At 49.1% G+C, this 21,624-nt stretch overlaps 1 protein-coding gene across 4 annotated transcripts in view; it reads left to right on the top strand.

Moving 5' to 3' along the window:
* TSPAN18 (tetraspanin 18) overlaps positions 1-21,624 on the top strand; it is a 203,068-nt gene that overhangs the window by 25,695 nt on the left and 155,749 nt on the right. For all 4 annotated transcript variants that reach the window (XM_018059207.1, XM_018059205.1, XM_018059206.1 and 1 more), the window contains exon 2: positions 14,649-14,727. The gene's annotated coding sequence lies outside the window, so the exon portion shown is untranslated. The remainder of the gene's footprint in view (positions 1-14,648; positions 14,728-21,624) is intronic.

Raw genomic sequence — 21,624 nt, 5'->3', positions numbered from 1 at the left:
CCAGCAGCGGCAGCAAGATTGATGCTGGCAAGACATCGGGGGCGTCACAGCATAGCGGGTCCCCCTTGCCCATTTTAAGGGCAAGGCCATGGCCCAGAGCTGCTTGGTGGCTTGCCCAAGGTCACACAGTGATTTGGAGGCAGGAGCCCACGTCCTCCAGGATTCCAAGGCCAGGTCCCTTTCCAACGTGCTGAATCCCCTCTTTGCTGAAGCCAGGCTGCCCTTTGCTTTAAGATACAGGTAATAAACCAGCCTGTAGTGCCTATGTAGGCAAGGAGAGAAATGGAATGTGCTATTAATTAGAGGCTACCTTTTAGAGTCCCTGAACGGGGTTAGCTAGAAGAGTTGCCGTCAGAGCAGGGAGAGGGGTGTTCTGAGACATGTGCTGAGCATCCACTGAGTCCTGATGGGAGGTTCCAAGAATGGAGAAGAGCACTCCCAGCCTGCAAGTGTGGGAGAGACACATATGAATTCAATTCAAGGCTGGCGAGGTTTGTGCTTGACTTCCCAGCACATGGTGCTCTGGGAGTGGGTGGGAACACGGTCTTCTCCAAGCCTGACCCTGGCAGCCCGGCAGATGTGTTTATTTCTTCCTTTTCCACTTGGGAGGCAGGCGTCTGGCAGGGTGGTTAGGCAGGCAGGCTGTGGGGGCCAGGCTGCCTGGGGTTCAGATCCTGGCTCTTACTGTTGAGATCTGGGATCTGAGGCTAACTTGTATGCTTCCATTTCTTCATCTGTAGAATGGGGAGAGTAATGGTAGTTTTGGCGCGGATGGTGTGATGGTGAGGCCTTAATGAGGTGGTCCACTTAGGTGCTTAGAGCCCCACGTGGCCTCACAGATGGGATGAGCAAGCAGCTTGTGTTAGTTGTTACCCTGGGGATCTTACATGGGTGTGTATTTCTCCGTTTAAAAAATAATGTTTATCGCTTTTTTTCTGATTGTAAAAATCACTCATACACAAACACCAGTTCCCTAAAGATACCCACTGGTAACATTTTGCTGTAGTTTTTTTCCACTTTTACCCCATGCATTGAGTGCAAGTATGCATGTGTGTGTAATTGGGCGTGTACTGTCAAAGTATATTTTTCAAAAAATTATAAATCCTGAATCACATGTAAATCTAGACTGAACAAGGATCAAAGGCTGATTTAACTTGTAAGTGGGGGAGCCAACAGGAGAAGTTCGTGGGTAAAGCTGGTTCTCAGGAGAACTAGAGAGTCAGCAGTTATGTAGGCATGGGAGAAAGAATACTGGGAAAAGACGGCTGGATTGGATGCACACAACTTAATCCGCACCTTTGGGTTATCTTTTCTACCAGGCTAAAAATCATCTACGAATTCACCTGTAACCTCCCATGAGTCAAAATCACATTTCTCTAGAATCCTCTAGATCAGCGGCCCCCCCACCCCTTTTTGTCACCAGGGACCTGTTTTATGGAAGACAGTTTTTCCGCAGACCTGACTGGGGAGGGGGGATGGTTTCAGGATGATTCAATCTCATTACGTTTATTGTGCACTTTATTGCTATTATTATTACATCAGCTCCACCTCAGATCATCAGGCATTAGATCCTAGGGGTCTGGGACCCCTGCCCTAGAGAATCGCTCCTTGGGTGAGTCTGCTTAACAGTGCTCCAATGTGATGATGAAAGTTCAGTTATCATTTGTCCCACCAGTGTCTATATATTCTTCCTGATCATATCCTAGCTAACTGCACGCTTCACCTTCTATACTTAATATTCCCTCACATTCATTTTTTTTCAAAAGCAAGTTTTGAGGAAGGACCAGGAGTCCCCCAAGGGTGTGACTTGTCCTTCAGCCCAGCTTGATTGAGGTGCCCCCCACCCCCAACCAGGGAGGCTTGGCGTGCTGCAGTTCATGGGGTCGCAAAGAGTCGGACACGACTGAGCGACTGAACTGAACTGAACCGAATCCCCCCACCTTGGGGTCCCAGGGCAACTGCACTGGCCTCAGTCGCCTGCTGCATTTTCTTGTATTTGTCAATTTCCTTCTCTCTGTCTCCCCATCTAGACTGAGTTTCCTGAGATCAGAGACTTGTTGAGCCGAACCGCCTTCCTGATCCTTCTTTCCCAAGCGCCTAATAGGGGACACATAGTGATTCTTCTGCCATGCTTGTCGAGTGAGTGGACAGGCATGTTAAGAGGCCTGGCCTTCGTCAGTTACGAAAGATGAACCGTGCTGTGCCGAACTAGTGGGGCTCCTCCCAGGACTGGCTGTATGCTTCTGTTGAGTCAGAGAAGCTCCCAACCCCCACTTAGTATCTCAGCCTTCTGACCGACCCCCACCCCCACCCCCCGTGCCTGATTCTGCCATTTAATTGTGTTTGGAGGGCTCTACACACTCAGTCTAGATAACGCGGCTCTCTCTTCTCTGTAGCACTCTTGAGACTGAGCTGAGTTCCTTTCTTTTTCCTAATCAAGGTCTTAAAGGGGTAAAAAGTTCTTGGCCACCTCCAGCTGTGGAGGGAGAGGGGTGATGGAAGCATTAATCTCTGAGCGATGAATTTTAAAGCCCTCTTGTTCCACGTGTTGGGAAAAACCCATCAAAATGCTAATAGACCTGCCGTCTCACCTCCCGCAGACCCTTTTCTGCATTGGAATATATTTACAGGGAAATATATTGAGCAGGGAAGAATTACAAGGAGTTGGGGTGCCTTTTTACCCGATTCCACCACAGCCCTGTGGGTTGTAAAGGCTGAATTAATAGCCCCACTTTGCAGAGGAGAGCTGTGGTGGGCTGCAGGCTTGGCCCTTCAGTTATGAGTTCTCAGCTTTCGGCTTCCTGGCTAACGGCAGGGCGGCCGGTTTGGGAACATCGCTATTACTGTCATGTGGCTTTTTAATACTGATTCTCTCAGAGGCAGACTAGCCTCAGACAGGCTTTCCCGTAGGTGTAAAGCTGGCTGCACAGTGGATCCCCACTGAGTTCAGGGTCTGCAGCATGTTGAGACTCATTTTTGCCAAAGTCAGCTTCAGCACTGAGACGGTCTCAGCTTTTCTTGAACCCTATGCTGGGAAATGCTGGATTGTTCTTGAAGCCTTTGAAACGCCAGGCATCTTTGTCCAAACAGCCCAATGGCCTGAGAACTCAGATGCATCCTCTGGAGACAGGATACTCACGGGGCTAGCCTAATGCACACTGGACTCCGGAGAAGTGGCTCCAGAACTTTGGCCTAGACAGCACCATGAGTGCTGGTCCTCCCTCTGCCTGGTCCAGCTCTGTCACAGCAGACAAGTGACCTCTCTGAGCATCACTTCCTTCCTTTATTAGTGAAGAGGAGGATGCTGACCACTTAGTACAAGAGTACTGGGGCTCAGATCTTTCCCTTCTCTGTACTTCAGATGACACAGTGAAGCCGGGGCCAAGCAAGTCAGGCTCCATCTTCAGAGAAAAGTCCCTTAAACCCTTAGGGCTCCTGGGTCCCTCTGGGAACTTGTCTGACAGGTCTGCAGGAGCCCCAATCTCCTTGTGAGAATGAGTGAGCCTTACTTAGCAGACAGTCTTATTGATTCTTTTTCCCTTTCTCTAAGAACTAAACCAATGTTTGGGCTTCCCCGGTGGCACTAATGGTAAGGAACCCACCTGTCAGTGCAGGAGACATAAGAGATGTGGGTTCAATCCCTGGGTCAGGAAGTTCCCCTGGAGGAGGGCATGGCAACCCACTCCAGTATTCTTGCTTGGAGAATCCCCATAGACAGAAGAGCCTGGCGGGCTACAGTCCATGGGGTCGCGAAGAGTGGGACATGACTGTAGCGACTTAGCATGCTCGCAAACCAATGTTTACTTACATAAAAACCCTGTGGCTCAGATCACTTTCCTTACCTGTGAAATGGGGAGAGTGGTGAGTCTCTCCTTGCAGTGTGGGAGGAGGAGGAATGAAGATCAGGACCACAGTCTGCTCCAGGGGAGGCACAGCCTTTGTCCGCCCACCCCCTCAGGTACCAAAAAGTGCTTCCAGTCGGGAAAGACGGGGAGCAGACGCAGAGCATTGCCCGCTGGTGACAGGGCAGTCTCACCAGTTCTCCTTCCTCTTCTGCCAAGCATCGTAGGGGTGGCAACTGTCCGATGGATCCCGGTGCTATGCGGAGGGCACCGGAGACCCTGACCGGCATGTGCAGAAAAAGCTCCAGACCTGACAGCAGGTGCCGAGAAGGGGAGATGATCACTAATGACAGTTGCAGTGAGAATTAACAGCTTCACATGTTAATTTGTGGGGAAGGTACCTCTCTCTTCGGGGCCCTTCCACCCTCCCCAAGCCACCAAGAGCTAATGGGCTCAGATTGGGAGTCCCTCACTGACCAGGCAGATCCTCCTGGGCCCTGACTAGCAGTGCCAGCGCCCCCTGCACTGTGCCGGATGGCAGGTGCGGCCCTCCCCTCCCCGAGCGAAGATAAATCATACCTCCCAGTCTTTCTGAGGATGTCACGGCTCCCACTTTAGCCCCATTGAGACCCTGGGACACAATTAACAGGCTCATTCAGGGACGCATCATGGGAACAGAGGATGATGGGGCTGAGTGACAGGGCGGGCGGCCCTGGGAAGCGCTCTCCCTCCCCCATCGAGACAAGTGCAGGTGGAGAGGCGAGGCAGAGGCGTGATGAGCTCAGGCGGCTTCATTAGGGCTGCCCGGGGGATCTTTGAGATGCAGGACGCAGCAGGAACTCGTCCTGAACAAGCCTTGGCTCTTCTCCCTCTCCCCCACCCCCACGCCAACCCCCTGCGTTGCTAATTTAAAACAAAGCCAAACAAAGCCCCAGCTTTGCTTTGGAGCCGTAAACTGCAGAGCTTTTATCCGTCAACAAGCAATGCATCTGGCTGGCAGCAGCCCAGCCTGGATCCCGTGGCCTGGCATCGGTGTGGGGTGAGGGGGCCCAAGGCTGAGCTGGCTTCCAGGACTCACCGAGGATGCTGTCCTTTCTTGGGGCTCAAGACCCACAGTCCTGGTGATCACAGAACTCAGAAGGAAGGCTGGTCCACCTAGGGTGGCTAGTAGATAGGGAGGGAGAAAAACAGAGAGAGAGAGAGAGAGAGAGAGAGAGAGAGAGAGAGAGAGAGAGAGAGAGAGATTTCTAGCAGGAGCTAGCCAGGAAAAGGCTCATCATTGAGCTGATCACCTTCTTCCGTCTCTCCTTTTCTTGCTGCCTCTTCCAGGAAGACTTCCCAGCCCTCCACTCTGAAATCCTACTGACTTGGGGTTCTAGGATATCAAGAGGCTCTCAATCAGTCATCTTCAATATTATCTGGAAACTTAATATGTAATCAGTTAGAAAGTCTATCTACTGGGAATTAAAGTGGTAAGCTGTATATACAGGGTATAGATGCCACCTGTTCTGAGTGTAGACCCCTGAGGGAGAGAGGGCAGGGTCTGAGGACTATGCTTGGAACCACTGATCGTGGCCACAACCCTCTTTATAGAAAGTAGCAACAAGTTCTTTCATGTAATTTCTATGGCCTCTGAGGGCTTATTCTGTGCTGAGCACCGTGGGAATCACTTATAATCCCTTAGCTCATCTGAGTGGAGAAGGCAATGGCAACCCACTCCAGTACTCTTGCCTGGGACAGCCCCATGGTCGGAGGAGCCTGGTGGGCTGCAGTCCATGGGGTCGCTAAGAGTTGGACATGACTGAGCGACTTCACTTTCACTTTTCACTTTCATGCATTGAAGGAAATGGCAACCCATTCCAGGGTTCTTGCCTGGAGAATGCCAGGGACGGGGGAGCCTGGTGGGTGCCGTTTATGGGGTCGCACAGAGTTGGACACGACTGAAGCGACTTAGCAGCTCATCTAATCTACAGCTCAGGGCACTGAGGTAGGATTGTGGTGGTCCAGAATTTGCATATGACCAATGTGAGGTTTAGTGGGATAAGGAACTTTCTCAAGGCCCCAAGGGTGGCAGGTGGCCTAGTTGAGACTCATACCTAGGCCTGTGGGAGAGGAAAGCCTGGTCTCTTGACCATGGTACTTACTGCCATTCGATGCTGAGGGCACTTCACCTACCACCCACCCTGTTCCACATTGCAGAGGGGCAGCAGGCTCTAGTGGGGATTTGCCCCCTTAGAGCCTGCTCACAGGTAACCATCCAAATGTTTCTACACTGTCCGCTGAGCCTGACCTTTCAGCCATTTTGTTGTTGTTCATTCACTAAGTTGTGTGCGACTCTTTGTGACCCCATGGACTGTAGCTCACCAGACTCCCTGTCCTTCACTATCTCCCAGAGTCTACTCAAACTCATGTCCATTGAGTTGGGGATGCCATCCAACCATTTCATCCTCTGTCGGCCCCTTCTCTTACTGCCTTCAATCTCTCCCAGCATCAGGGTCTTTTCCAATGAGTCAGCTCTTCACAACACGTGGCCAAAGTATTGGAGCTTCAGCTTCAGCATCAGTCCTGCCAATGAATATTTAGGGTTGATTTCCGTCAGGATTGACTGGTTTGATTTCCTTGTTGTCCAAGGGACTCTCAGGAGTCTTCTCCAGCATCACAGTTTGAAAGCATTAATTCCTTGGCATTCAGCCTTCTTTATGATGCAACTCTCACGTCTGTACATGGCTACTGGAAAAAACATAGCCTCTTGGGGGCCACAGGAAGTTACGCAAATAGTTAAGGGTCTTTCATTCCTTGTCTTATCTCCATTAACCAAGTTCTGCCTCCCTACTTTTCATATAAAACCCGTTCTTTTGTAGGTACACTCACTTCCACCTGTGCTCCTATTCATTTCTCCGTTTACCTGTCCATCTGTCTGTCATCCATCCGTCCAGCTATGTGCATCATCTGTCGTCCATTCTGTCTCCATGCACCCATGCACGGTTGCATTCTTTCATCTGCACATTTCCTCATGCATGTATCCATCGTTCATCTTTCCATGTCTTTAATTATTCATCCATCTCTGCAACCAACTACAATCTAGTTCCTTTTTGTCTTCTACCATTCAGTTCTTGTGTAGATCCACTCTCTACCCATCCATATATTCATCTATCATAGCAACTATCCATTCACCCAACTATTATGTGCTGAGTCAGGAATTGAGACCACAGAGTGGGGAAGACATCACCCACATCCTTCAGTCTGATGGATGAGAAACATCACATGAACAAAAGCATAGACTGTGCTTCGATGCTGACTTTACTACCTATCTACGCAAATTGTCACAAGAGCCCAGAGAATAGTGATGAATCATGCCTGTGTACATCTGGGAAGGTTTCTCAGAGCAGATACGGAAGAAGGGTTTTTGCAGGATGAGTTTTCCAAAACACTAGTTTTCCTAGTGATTTGGGGATATGCGGGTGGGGCTGAAGTTCAGGATTAGGAAAGGCAGAACGGACTTCCAGGCAGAATGAAAACCAGCCAGATCCGACTGAGTGTGGTGGTGTGACATGAGTGTCCAGGTCAGTTCAGTTTGACTATGAGGTCTGTGCATATTGCAAGGACCTGAAGATGGGCTGGAAAGTCAGCCAGGGGTCAGATGATAAAAGGTCCTGGGTATAGGCAAAGGGAGGCCAGGTAACCCATTGAAGCAGGAGAGAAAGAAATGGGCTCTGTCTGACAGCAAAGGAGAGGGCATGTTGGAAGGAAAAGAGGCAGCAGGCTGGCAGACAAGAGGGAGCCTACTTGCAGTAAGCAGAAAGGCGACCTCGGGCTGTGCCCAGGCGGGGACCAGCAGGGAGCTGCGGTGAGGATAGAGAAACAGGGATGACTGGGGGGATGTGGGGTGGAAGAGAAGCAACGACTGGGAAAAGAGGGAAGTCTGATCTGGGTGTCCCATTCCACAGGGTGCTCTGCTTTTGAAAAGCCAGTAGGCTGTATACTCCTAGTGTATACACCACTGAATATATATATGTGTGTGTGTGTGTGTGTGTGTGTGTGTGTTTATATTATTTCAATTTAATATAGAGTAGAAAACATCAGGGTAGATATTTAAGTCTCTCATCTCGGTCTTATCCAGGATACTGAAGTGGCTGTCAGATTTTTTTCCTATATATTTATTTTAAAATGCAGATTTGCTTTGCTTGGATGAAAGAAGAGGAAGAAAATTAAGTTTTGAACCAGACCTTGCAAAATGGGAGTACCTGGCTAGTATCATCACTAACTAGCATTGACTAACCTCTTATTGCATATTTCACGGATTCCAAGGCACCCTTCTTTATATCTTCTGCTTCTGTTAGGTCCATACCATTTCTGTCCTTTATTGTGCCCATCTTTGCATGAAATGTTCCCTTGGTATCTCTAATTTTCTTGAAGAGATCTCTAGTCTTTCCCATTCTATTGTTTTCCTCTATTTCTTTGCACTGATCACTGAGGAAGGCTCTCTCCTTGCTATTCTTTGGAACTCTGCATTCAAATGGGTATATCTTTCCTTTTCTCCTTTGCCTTTCATTTCTCTTCTTTTCATAGCTGTTTGTAAGGCCTCCTCAGACAACCATTTTGCCTTTTTGCATTTCTTTTTCTTGGGGATGGTCTTGATCACTGCCTGCTATACATTGTCATGAACCTCTGTCTGTAGTTTTTCAGGCACTCTGTCTATCAGATCTAATCGCTTGAATCTATTTGTCACTTCCACTGAATAAGAGATTTGATTTAAATCATACCTGAATGGTCTAGTGGTTTTCCCTACTTTCTTCAATTTAGGTCTGAATTTGGCAACAAGGAGTTCATGATCTGAGCCACAGTCAGCTCCTGGTCTTGTTTTTGCTAACTGTTTACAGCTTCTCCATCTTTGGCTGCAAAGAATATAATCAATCTGATTTTAGTATTGACCATCTGGTGATGTCCGTGTGTAGAGTCTTCTCTTGTTTTGTTGGAAGAAAGAGGGTGTTTGCTATGACCAGTGTGTTCTCTTGGCAAAATTCTGTTAGCCTTTGCCCTTCTTCATTTTGTACTCCAAGGACAAAATTGCCTGTTCCTCCAGGTACCTCTTTACTTCCTACTTTTGCGTTCCAGTCCCTTATAATGAAAAGGACACCTTTAGTGTCCTAGTTAGTTAGTTGTAGAAGGTCTTGTAGGTCTTCCTTGAACCATTCAACTTCAGCTTCTTCAGCATTGTCGGTTGGAGCATAGACTTAGATTATTGTGATATTGAATGGTTTGCCTTGAAAACGAACAGAGATCATTTTGTTGTTTTTGAGACTGTACCCAAGTACTGCATTTTGAACTCTTTTGTTGACTATGAGGGCTGCTGCTGCTGCTAAGTTGCTTCAGTCGTGTCCAACTCTGTGGGACCCCATAGATGGCAGCCTACCAGGCTCCACTGTCCCTGGAATTCTCCAGGCGAGAACACTGGAGTGTGTTGCCATTTCCTTCTCCAATGCAGGAAAGTGAAATTGAAGTCGCTCAGTCGTGACCGACACTTTGCAACTCCATGGACTGTAGCCTACCAGGCTCCTCTGTCCATGGGATTTTCCAGGCAAGAGTACTGGAGTGGGTTGACATTGCCTTCTCCGATGAGGGCTACTCCATTTCTTCTAAGGGATTCTTGCCCACAGTAACTCTTAAAGAGATAGGAATACCAGGCAATCTGACCTGCCTCCTGAGAAATCTGTATGCAGGTCAAGAAGCAACAGTTAGAACTGGACATGAAACAATAGACTGGTTCCAAATAGGAAAAGGAGTACGTCAAGGTTGTATATTGTCACCCTGCTTATTTAACTTATATGCAGAGTGCATCATGAGAAACGCTGGGCTGGAAGAAGCATAAGCTGGAATCAAGATTGCTGGGAGAAATATCAATAACCTCAGATATACAGATGACACCACCCTTATGGAAGAAAGTGAAGAAGAACTAAAGAGCCTCTTGATGAAAGTGAAAGAGGACAGTAAAAAAGATGGCTTAAAGCTCAACATTCAGAAAACGATCATGGCATCTGGTCCCATCATTTCACGGCAAATAGATAGGGAAACAGTGGAAACAGTGACAGACTTTATTTTGGGGGCTCCAAAATCACTGCAGATGGTGAAATCATTGCAGCCATGAAATTAAAAGATGCTTGCTCTTTGGAAGAAAAGCTACGACCAACTTAGACGCATATTAAAAAGCAGAGATATTACATTGCCAACAAAGGTCCATCTAGTAAAAGCAATGGTTTTTCCAGTGGTCATGTATGGATGTGAGAGTTGGAATATAAAGAAAGCTGAGAGCTGAGGAACTGATGTTTTTGAACTGTGGTGTTGGAGAAGACTCCTGAGAGTCCGTTGGACTGCAAGGAGATCCAACCAAGTCCGTCCTAATGGAAATCAGTCCTGAATATTCACTGGAAGGACTGATGCTGAAGCTGAAAATTCAATACTTTGGCCACCTGATGTGAAGAACTGACTCCTTGGAAAAGACTTGATGCTGGGAAAGATTGAAGGCAGGAGAAGAAGGGGACGACAGATGGTTGGATGGCATCACTGACTCAATGGACATGAGTTTGAGCAAGTTCCAGGAGTTGGTGATGGACAGGGAGGCCTGGCGTGCTGCAGTCCGTGGGGCTGCAAAGAGCTGGAGACAACTGAGCGAATGAACTGAACTGAACTGAAGACACCCTTGTTAAAAAATATTTTAAGGTCTCTGAAATGGGGGTGCATCATACAAAAAGTGATGTCTCAATCAAATAGCTTCACAGGCACTGTTTTCTCTTTATCAGAAACCCATAAACTAATGGTGCAGTTATAACCCATGGAGTCTTACATTCAAGAAACAGGGTATTACGTGCCGGGCTCTTAGTTGAGTCCTATATGTACATTCGTCGTGTCATCCTTACATTGTATGAGTCATCAGCTGTTGTTAACCCTGTTTCCCAGATGAGGAGCTGAGGCGTGGAGCAGGAAGTTCATTTGCTCAAGGTCACCGAGCTTGTCAGAGGTGGACTCAGGATTCTACAGTTTGTTGTGATCCACATAGTCAAAGGCTTTAGCGTGGTCAGTGATGCTGCAGCTGAAAGCTCCAATAATTTAGCCACCTGATGTGAAGAGCCCACTCATTGGAAAAGCCCCTGATGCTGGGAAAGACTGAAGGCAGGAGGAGAAGGGGGCGACAGAGGACGAGATGGCTAGATGGCATCGCTGACTCAACGCACATGAGTTTGAGCCAGCTTTGGGAGATGGTGAAGGACAGGCAAGCCTGGTGTGCTGCAGTCCATGGGTTCGCAAAGAGCGACTGAGCAACTGAACAACAACAGGATTCCAACCTGTTTCACTTTAAAACTGCAGGTGGAGGGGGTTGGGGGGTGGATTTTTGGATAAAAGCAAGAGCAAGTCCAGGGCATGAGACTGCCTAGTCAACCACAGCCTCCATCACCCTGCTGGCCACCTTTCGATGCTGCCTCTTGTCACCAGCCCCCCGCCCTGGCCCCCACACTGCCGTCTTGGCCCTAAACCCTAGGATTCTTTTCCCCTCCTTGGAGGGCTCTGGGTCTAACATCTGTAGTGACTTTCCTCCCCCACAGAGAGGATGGGGCTGGGAGGAGATCTCAGGGGAGAGGGGAAGAAATTCCGAGCCCACAGCTGGTTTCCCTCACACAATGCAGATTTGCTTAAATGGGAATTAGGATTAGTGCCGGATTTCACCTCTCCTGGCAGGCTGGTAATAAACTAATCTCCTCTTAGGCTGCAGGAAGACAGAATTCCATTGAAGACTGAAGACAGCTTCGGGCTCAGGAGTGCAAAACCCGAAAAGTAATTTTGTTGTTGACGGGCCTTGCTCGCACCTCCTGACACACAGCCCGCGGCTCCTTCCCAGCATGGCTGCAGCCTTTAATTTTGTTAATGTGTGACATTCACCCAGGCTGTGTGGCTGACGGGCACACTTGACATTAATACGTGTTCCTCGCGGTCCCTAGAGCTCATAGAAGCTCATTATCAGTTCTGAGCCTGTAAATGTAGTTCCTGGGCTCAGGTGGGCCAGAAACACAGAGATGCTCCAGGGAAGTGGAACAGTGGACAGCTACGTAAGCCAAGGAATAAACTCGTGCCTCACCCAGGGAACACGACCTCCCAGGCCACCGGGAGGTAAGCAGAAAAGCAACTCTGAGTTCAAGTTTGCATTCAAGCAAAGGGGCTCCTGCCCTGCTATTTGAAGGGAGTTAATCCAGTATTGTGGGGCTTCTCTGGTGGCTCAGCACTAAAGAATTCGCCTGCCAATGCAGGAGACTTGGGTTTGATCCCTGGGTTGGGAAGATCCCCTGGAGAAGGAAATGGCAACTCACTCCAGTATTCTTGCCTGGGAAATCCCATGGACAGAGGAGCCTGGCGGGCTACAGTCCATGGGGTCGCAAAAGAGTCAGACACGACTTAAGCGACTAAACAACAACAACAATAGGGAGAAGGCAGTTTGTCAAATGTGATGTTTGCAGAGCCTCTGCCTGGCCGTCCACCTTTGAGGCATCCAGGCTTTGAAAGTGCTTGAAAGCATCCACACAGAAATGAGTGCATCAGCAGGACCATAGCCACACGGTGGTAACAGCCAGAAATGGAAATACTCACTATGCATGGTGGGCGAGGGGAGGGATTGTGGTCCACACCTACCGTGGATACTGTGCGACTGTGAAGAAGACTCCAGAAGATGCCTGTGCGCTCACTTGCAGCGGTGGACATGGTCTCACGGAGAGCTGGGGTGGTATAACACGTGGAGATCCCGCGGTCTGCCTGTGGGCCACCGTGGGTACATGCTTATCACACTTGTACACAAATACGGTGCTAGTGGTGAAGAACCTGCCTGCAGGAGACGTAAGAGACGCAGGTTCGATCCCTGGGTGGGGAAGGTCCCCTGGATGAGGGTTTGGCAGCCCACTCCAGTATTCTTGCCTGGAGAATCCCATGGACAGAGGAGCCTGGTGGGCTACAGGCCATGGGATCATAGAGAGTCAGACATGACTGAAACGGCTTAGCATGCACGAACACACATATGTGATTACATGGACTATAGCCTGGAAGGTCATATCACAGAGATTGCACAGTGAGTCTATCTGTTAAACAGGATAAATGAGTATGGAAATACTTGCACTTTTGTAGTTAAAAATGAAAGTTATGTACATATACGTCCTTATCCATATGTGTATGGATGCATATGGAGACGGATATGACTGTAGGTGTATCTGTACATGTTTATGTATCATGAGTTCCTCTGTAGCTTTAGTCTGGCCCATGACACTCGAGGCCCCCTGGGCTGACACCACTTGGGTGGATGTCTGAGGCATCCAAATAAATAGCCAAATTAGGTAGCCAAATAAAACGAGGTCATGTCCTCCAGCCAAGCCTTGTTCCCCATCAGTTAGCAGGGAGTTCCGAGAACTTCTTTTATGCATAGGTTGCGCTGCTGCTGGGACCTACAGGGCAGACCTTGAACTCATTGCTCTCCTTGAACTAGGCCTCCCCCACCATGGACAGGGCAGTTTCAAGGGCTTGACTTCCCAGAGTGTTGTCCCGGGTCTGTCCCTTTTCAGCAGTATGGCCATATGGGCAAGTTAACGCCTCCGAATTCATCGTGGTCTTCATTCCTAACGGGGCCATACTTTCTCATGAGATTGTTGAGCGCGTTGGGATCATTGTCATTATTATTTGAGGCAACATGAAATTTAATCGGGGCTTCTGTGCAGCCGGGTCATTGGAAGGCAGGGATGGGGGCCCCCGGCCCTCCCTGTTTCTGCTCAGCTGTGTCTTTTGCTCAGCTGGGCATGTGAACGAGCTGGTCCCCTGGAACCGGCCTAAGCCTTGGCTGACAGGTATGCCGCCTGGACGCAGTGAATTTGAGCCTTCTCCAATGACCTTCGAACTCTTCGTGAAACTGACAGAGAGGAGGTCGGGGGGTGTGGGGAGAGGCTGGATTTCTGGGTCCTGGGCTCTGGAGCTGAGTTGCTTTTCTCACCATCAGAGTGTTCTCCGCTTACTACTTACCTGTGTCTGAAGACCAGATCTTGAAAGTGTGGGTCTGCCCCAGAGCCTGCATTCATTAAGCAATGATTAATTCGCTTTCGCATTTTCAAAATGACTCAGAGAGCTTTTACTTCGCCTGAGGAAAGTGGAGTCCCCACACCAAGTTGATAACATTCTAGCTAGAAGCAAAGAGACGCAGTGTGGTGCTGCGATCAGCCCGCTCCGTGTCATCACAGGGCCGTTGTACAGGCTCCCAGGGTTATTTTGGAAGACTGAAAATATACCCTGAGCCCTAGGCACTGGGGACGCCATCCTGGGACCCTCGGTGGGGCTGGGTGCTTGCTTCTGTCTTGCTGGGCCCTGTCTGGCTTCTGTATCACCTCCCACAGAGATGGAAGGAGAGAGTGGGTGAACATCTAAGCGACGTGGCCCCCAGAAGCCGCATGCCCCCCATCCCTTGCCTTATTTGTTTATTTTTGGCGGTGCTGGGTCTTCGTTGCTGCATGGGCGTTTTCTCCAGGTGGGGCGAGTGGAGGCCACTGTCCGATTGTGGTGTGCGGGCTTCTCATTGCGGCGGCTTGTCTGGTGTGGACCACGGGCTCCAGGACACACGGGCTTCAGTAGTCGAGGTGTGTGGGCTCAGTAGTTGTGGTGCGTAGGATCTTCCCAAATCAGGGATCGAATCCATGCCTCCTGCATTGACAGGCGGATTCTTTACCCCTGAGCCACCAGGGAAGGCCCCCTTAGCCTTTTAAAATGTATTTCTCTCTGTCCTCCTTCTAGAGTTTATCCTGAAGCCACTATCGGAAAGAGACCTCAGGAGAATCTTGACACCCCAGACAGAAGACACCAGTTGAAAAAGGTACGGTTGGTGCCCTGGAGGCGTGGATCTCAACTTATTCAAATAAGAGGGTCGAATCTTCTCTCCTCTCCCTGCTCTCAGACCCTCTGTGGCTGAGTGAGAAAGCTCTCAGTTCGTGCTGGAGGCTGCAGGGCAGGCGAAGGGTGGCTTTCCTCTTGTCCTCACCCCCAGATGTTTGCTCCATGATGGGAGCAAAGGTGAGGGGTGAGGGATGAGGAGAAGGAGGCTGACGCTGAAGGGGGAATCTCACCAGACTGGGTGCTACCCCACTGCGGGGCAGAAGGTCAGGGTTGGTCCTGAGACAGCCAGGAGGTAAGGGTTGAAGGGCTGGAGGAAGTGAGCTGTCTGGGGGAAAGCAGAGTTCCTGGAGGCTCACAGAGGGTCCCCGCTCTGTCAAGGACCCCTCCCTCCCCTCCCCCACATGCCCCTCCCCAACACCTCCTCCACACCTCTCTCCCACACCCCCCTCCCCCACCCCTCCCCCACACCCACCATAATCTTGGGATTGTGGGAAGGAAATACCTTCCTAGGGTGATTTCCACCCCTGTCTCTCCCTTCCTCCTCTCCCCCATTCCAAGACTCTCTTTTTGGATAAAGTTTAAATCCACAAGTACTAGGATCAGTCATCACATTCCACGATGGAATTGGGAATGGAAAAGCCTTGGTCTGCTTCTTGGGTTCTGGAAGCTTCTTGGCTGCTCACCATCCCAGGTCTGGTGAGAGGCCGGTCGCCTCATTTTTTCCCTGAAGGTTCCTGAATGAGGAGCCAGGATGTTTGGCTTCTGGCTCTCAGTCTATGCCTTATTTCCTCATCTGTAAAAATGCGGCAGCAGTGACTCAAATCCCTGTTCCAACCACACATCCCCGGTTGCTGAGGTCTCAAGACCAGGGCTGAGCTAGAGGAAGGGACAGTTGGTGGTATCGGGGTGGGAGGAGCGGCAGGGAGGCAGAAGTTTGGTCAAGTCTGTGGCGAGGAGAGGGGATTGGAAAGCTCTGAGAGATCTGATTGCCTGTCTTGAGTAAAGGATGACGCAGACCCTCAGGGGAAAGAGCACAGGTGCAGACCACGGAGATGTAGACGGAACTGTGTTTGAGTCCCTGCTAATCAGAAGAGTCAGATTTACTAACCTTGACTGAAGCTTCTCCATGCCAAGTGCAAGGTTAAGTTGCACTTCCTGTGCCAACAGCCCTACTGTCACCTCCATCTTAGGGAAGAGAAAACCAGGCCTCAGAGAAGTTAAGTGACTCGCTCAAGGTCACACAGCACTGTGTGGCTGAATTTGAAGCACCTCCCTGAACTACCCGACCATTCTTGTGCATTTTGCTTACCGGTTCTATGACTTGAATCTTAAGGTCAAAAAATTCCTTGAAACTAAATCACATCTCTGAACTTCATTTCTTGAAAAAGACATGAACGTCTTTTAAACAATTTTTTTTTTAAAGTTTGGGTTCTTGTTAAAATCTCTGTGGGTCTTGGATTTCTGGTGCCCGTGATTGGGTTTGTACTTGGTCATTTTCTGAGTCACTAATCTGATATTCCACCAGTTTCCAAGCTTGTCCTGTCAACGGTGGAGTGTGCCTCCTGGCTGGCTGGGGTTATTTTAGGTTGAAATCCGAGGCAGGGTGGCCAGGTCCTAGCAGCAGATAAAGCAGGACCAGGTCAAGGGCCACCCAAGTGGACAATGCAGAGAGGGCACTGAGGCCAGGAATCAGGGGTGGAGGGCTTCTCTGGAGCCCCCACAGCATCTGTCCTGCAGCTCCCCGGGCTCCACCAGCCACCTCGGCTGTAATATTCTGTGTAAACCTCCTGATTCCCGCAGGAAGCAATCACCTTATCAGAGCCTGGATTCCTGCCTGATTTTCTTAATCAGGGGAAGGCGCTGAAGTGAGTCAGAAGTAGCTTAACTTCCTCAGGATCTTTCTTTAAGGGATGTTTCTCCATCAGGGGAAGCCTTGGGGCTTGGATGGGAGGAAAGAGTCTCTTGAAGTACAGAAAGAAAAACAGTAAGGAGGCTCTTGATCTTGGTTTACCATCAGCAAGGCTGCTGAGACAGCAGTGATCTCGCCTGGCCTCTGTTGTTAATCAGGAAACAGAAATGTTATAGTCACAGGGAGCACGTAAAGATGACCATCGGCTACGGGCAGACAGGCGTGCACTGTTGTGGGAAATGTTTGCCGGCCTCTCGTAGCCAGACTGACGGAGGCTGAGTCCCAGCTCTGCCCTTCAGTAGCCGTTTGACTCCAGATGAGTGCTTTGATCACCCAGAATGATCTCAGTTTTCTTGTCTATTAAGTGGGCAAATAGCACGCACCCCCACTGGGCGGTTGTAAGGGCCAGGAAATCGCCAGCACGATGCTCCTGTTTGCTTGGAACGAGGGTCGCTCCCTGGAATGATGTGGGTGGCCTTCCAAGGTGACCTCTGTGAAGAGGCTTGGGCTCTTGACATGAGAAAGCTGGGTGTTTGTGAGCACACAGTGGGGTCACCCTGGAGACACATACCTCTTTCTGGACGTGATCTAAAAATGGCCCGAGAGGAAGCGCCTGGGTTGTGTTAGCTCTCTGTTCTGACACTCCTGGGGCGTGAGGCCATGTCGGGTGTGAACAGTTCTTCCTGAGCCTTAATTCCATGGTTTACGTTTGACTCCCAGTGATCTTTCCTGGACCCTTTCTGGAGATAATCACGGATCCTCCCCACCTCCCAAGAGGCAGCGATTAGTAAGCTCTTTTTAAGGACAGTTGGGATTTTGGAAAGTGGTAAATTATTCTAGGGTTCACCTCTGAAAAGCAGCAAGGTTAGGACCGAAACCCAGGGTTCCTGCCCTAAAGAGAGCGTGTTTGCCATAGCACCCCACAGCACCCACAGCCCCCTCACAGGCACTCGTTCACATTTCCAGAGGCACACTGTGTGTGTCCTTAGGGACGCCACATAGCACTACAGTGATTCCCCGTTGTGCCCACAGAGGCACCTAAGATGTTCACGAAGCGGCCCCCGGACTCACGTCATCACCCCATGGCGTTCATGGTGGTCCCCACGTGGCTTAAGAGCGCCCTGCGTGCCTGCAGTGACGCACCGTGGCAGGCACCCACAGTGGCAGTGCTCCTGTGTTCTCCACCCAGGAAGAACCGGGAGTCCCTTGATGTTTTTATCTCCCCAGCCAGCCCTTTACAGCAGGCTGCGCAAATGAGTGATGGCAGCTTCCTGGAAGCCTCCAGGTCATCCTTCTGCTGAGATCTCCCAGCAGGAAGCAGGTGGCTGGTGGCTGGTGGGTGGTGGTGAAGGAGGCCTGGCTGCCACCGCCTAGAGCCTCTACCCACTTACCTATTCTCCTTTCTGTTGCTTGTGCTTTCGGTGTCGTGTCTAAGACTCCGTTGCCAAATCCAAACTAATAAAGATTCACCTCGTGTTTTCTGCTGAGAGGTTTAAGACCCTAGCTCTTAAATTTAGGCCATCGATTCATTTTGAGTTAATTTTTCTATATGGTTTGAGGTAGGAGTCCAACTTCATTCTTTGGCACTTGAATATCCTTGGACTACCATTGAAGAGACTGTTTTCCCCCATTGCATAGTCTTGGCACCCTTGTTGAAAGTTCATTGGCCATAGGTGTATAGGTTTGTTTCTGAATTCTCAGTTCCATCCCACTGATCTATTTGTTGTTGTTTAGTGTATAAGTCTTGTCCAACTCTTTGTGACCCCATGGACCGCAACACACCAGGCTTCCCTGTCCTTCACTATCTCCTGGAATTTGCTCAAACTCATGTCCATTGAGCCAGTGATTCCATCCAGCCATCTCATCCTCTGTTGTCCCCTTCTCCTCCTGCCCCCAATCCCTCCCAGCATCAGTCTTTTCCAGTGAGTCGGCTCTTCACATCAGGTGGCCAGAGTATTGGAGCTTCAGCTTCAGCATCAGTCCTTCCAGTGAATGTTCAGGGTTGATTTCATTTCGGATGGACTCGTTTGGTCTCCTTGCTGTCCTCTGGTCTGTATGCCTATCCTTATGCTGTTACCAGCTGTTTTGATCACTGGAGCTTTATGTGTAAATTTTAAGAAGAGTATTAGTATATTTTAAAACTCCCCAGGTAATTCCAATGTACAACCATGATTGTGCACTACTGGTGTTTTAAGGAAGATAAAGCACAGTCAGGGAGGCTGGTTGGGAGCCTGCCAGGATGATCCAGGGCAGAGAAGATGTAACCCTGAACTAAAGCTTCAGTCACTAAGGTGAAGAGGCCATGATAAGTTTGAAAGAGGTTAATGAGGGAGATATCCTGATTTTCCTTGATTCTGGAAAGGCTTCAGAGATGCCAAACAGAAGACAGTGGTCCAGGTGAGCCTGACTAACCTCTTACCCAACCCTAGTGTGATTTGGAGGAAGACCTGAGTCCCAGGCCAGCTCATCTGCCTGTGACTCATGACAGTAACCTGGTCCTTCTCTGCCCTCCAGGGTATTGCCCATACCAAACCTTTCCTTTCTTTTCTTTTTCAAGTTGTTTAAAATTTGCACAAGTTCATCCCAGGACCACACACACATTGTCCCTGTGTTTTTCCCTCTGAAATGTCCTCTCTCCCTGACCTGGTTGGCTGTGAGAACAAGGCCAGACCGACCCTTCACTCTGTGGGGTGACCACTCCTTCGCATCATGGATAGTTAATAATAAGTCTAAACTTCCTCATCTAAAAATAAGCAAAGTATTACTTTTTCTGTTCATGTAGCAAAAATGAGCATAACATGCCCTTAAAAGGTTTTATTTTTTTTTTTTAAGAAATGACATATATCCACACTATGAATCACAGCTGAAGAACTTTCAAATAGCAAGATGTGGCAAAGAGGGAGGGAGTATTCATTTTCAGATGCGTTTCAGCATCACAGAGGGGAAATGCCTTGCCCAAAGCCACAGAGCTTTGGAAGGAGATGGCCTTAGTGTGCAGGTCTTCTGACCTGGACTGGTGATCATCCTGCTGCACCCAGCCACCGTTTTCACTGGTTAACAGTGTAAACTAGGGCTTCCCTGGGTGGCTCAGCGGTAAAGAGTACACCTGCCAACGCAGGAGACACGGGCTCCATCCCTGATCCGGGAAGATCCCACGTGGCGCGGAACAACTAAGCCCGTGCCCCACAGCAACTGAGCTCTAGAACCCAGGAGTTGCAATCACTGAACTCAACATGCAGCAGCTGCTGAAGCCTGCACACGCTAGAGCCGGTGCTCCACAGCAAGAGAAGCTACCGCCATCAGAAGCCCACGCACCGCAGCAGAGAGCAGCCCCCACTCACCGCAACTAGAGAAAGCCTGTGCACGGCAAAGAAGACCCAGCACTACCAAAAATAATTTTTAAAAAACACGTGTAAACTAATGTATGTTCATTAATAGCCTACAAATAAAGAAAAAAGCCCAAATCAGCCGGCAGTGCGCCTTTGGTGGCCGTGGCAGTGTATTGTCTGCCCAGAGCTGCTGATGTGAGATGTGAATGGAGACGCTAACTGTGCTTTGGGGTTTGCCACGATGCCTTCCTTTTCTGGGCCATGGGCAGGGCTGTGTTATGGGATGGAGGCAGGAGAGTGGGGTCTGGACTCTGAAGCTGTTTTCTCTTTTAAAGGACACTTTGTTTTCTAGAGCAGTTTCAGATTCATAGCAAAATGGAGGGGAAAGTGCAGAGACTTCTCATATTCTCTCTGTCTCTGTGCATTCCTACACACACATGCAGCCACCCCCACTCTGACATCCCACACCCAGCGGTACATACATTACAGTCGAGGAACCTACGCTGACACATTGTTATCACCCAAAGCCCATAGTTTATGCTGTGGTTCTCTGCTGGTGTTGCATATTCATTTTATGGGTTTTGACAAATGGATAATGATGTATCCGCCATCACAGTATCATACAGAGTAGTTTCACTGCCCTAAAAATCCTCTGTGCTCCACCAATTCATCCTCCCCCCACTACTAAACCCTGGAAACCTCTGATCTTTCTACCATCTCTGTAGTTTTGCCTTTTTCCTACATGTCATAGAGTTGGAATCATACATATGGAGCCTTTTCAGATTGACTTCTTTCACTTAGTAATGTGTGTTTAAGGTTCTTCCATGTCTTTTCATGTTTGGATAGTTCAACTTCTTTTTTTCCCCTATTTTTAATTGTGGTGAAATATATATAACAGAATTTAATGTTTTAACCATTTGAAGTGCACAGTTCAGTGATATTAAGTGCATTTAAAATTGCGGTGCAACCATCCCCACCATCCGTCTCCAGAATGCTTTTCATCTTGTAAAAATAAACATTAAACAATAATTTCCTATTCCCTTCTCCTCCCAGCCTCTGGCAAACCCCATTCGTCTTTCCTGCTGCTGTGATTTTAACTTCTTTAAGTGCCTTAGAGGAGTGGAATCATCCATTATTATTATTTTTGTAACGGCTTATTTCACTTAGTGTAATGTCCCCAAGGTTTGTCCATGTTGTAGTGTATGACAGAATTTCCCTCCTTTTTAAAGCTGAGCAATATTCCTCTGTATGTGTAAACCACATCTTGCTAATCCATTCATCTGCTGATGGACCTTTGGAGTACATCCTCATTTTAGCCATTGCCAATAATTCTGCTAAGTTCATTTCTTTTTAGCACTGAATAGTATTCCATTGTCTGGTTGTACTACAGTTTATTTATCCATCATCTACGGAAGGATATCGGGCTTCCCTGGTGGCTCAGACGGTAAAGAATCTGCCTGCAGTGCAGGAGACCTGGATTCGATCCCTGGGTGAGGAAGATCCCCTGGAGGAGGGCATGGCAACCCACTCCAGTATTCTTGCCTGGAGAATCCCCATGAACAGAAGAGCCTGGCAGGCTGCAGTCCATTGGGTCGCAAAGAATCGAACATGACTATGTGACTAAGCACAGCACAGCTGG

Source organism: Capra hircus, chromosome 15 (genome assembly GCF_001704415.2).
Source record: "Capra hircus breed San Clemente chromosome 15, ASM170441v1, whole genome shotgun sequence".
In the NCBI taxonomy this organism is placed as follows: domain Eukaryota; kingdom Metazoa; phylum Chordata; class Mammalia; order Artiodactyla; family Bovidae; genus Capra; species Capra hircus.
The sequence above is the reverse complement of the archived record's forward strand: the minus strand, read 5'-3'. Positions and strand labels throughout refer to the sequence as shown.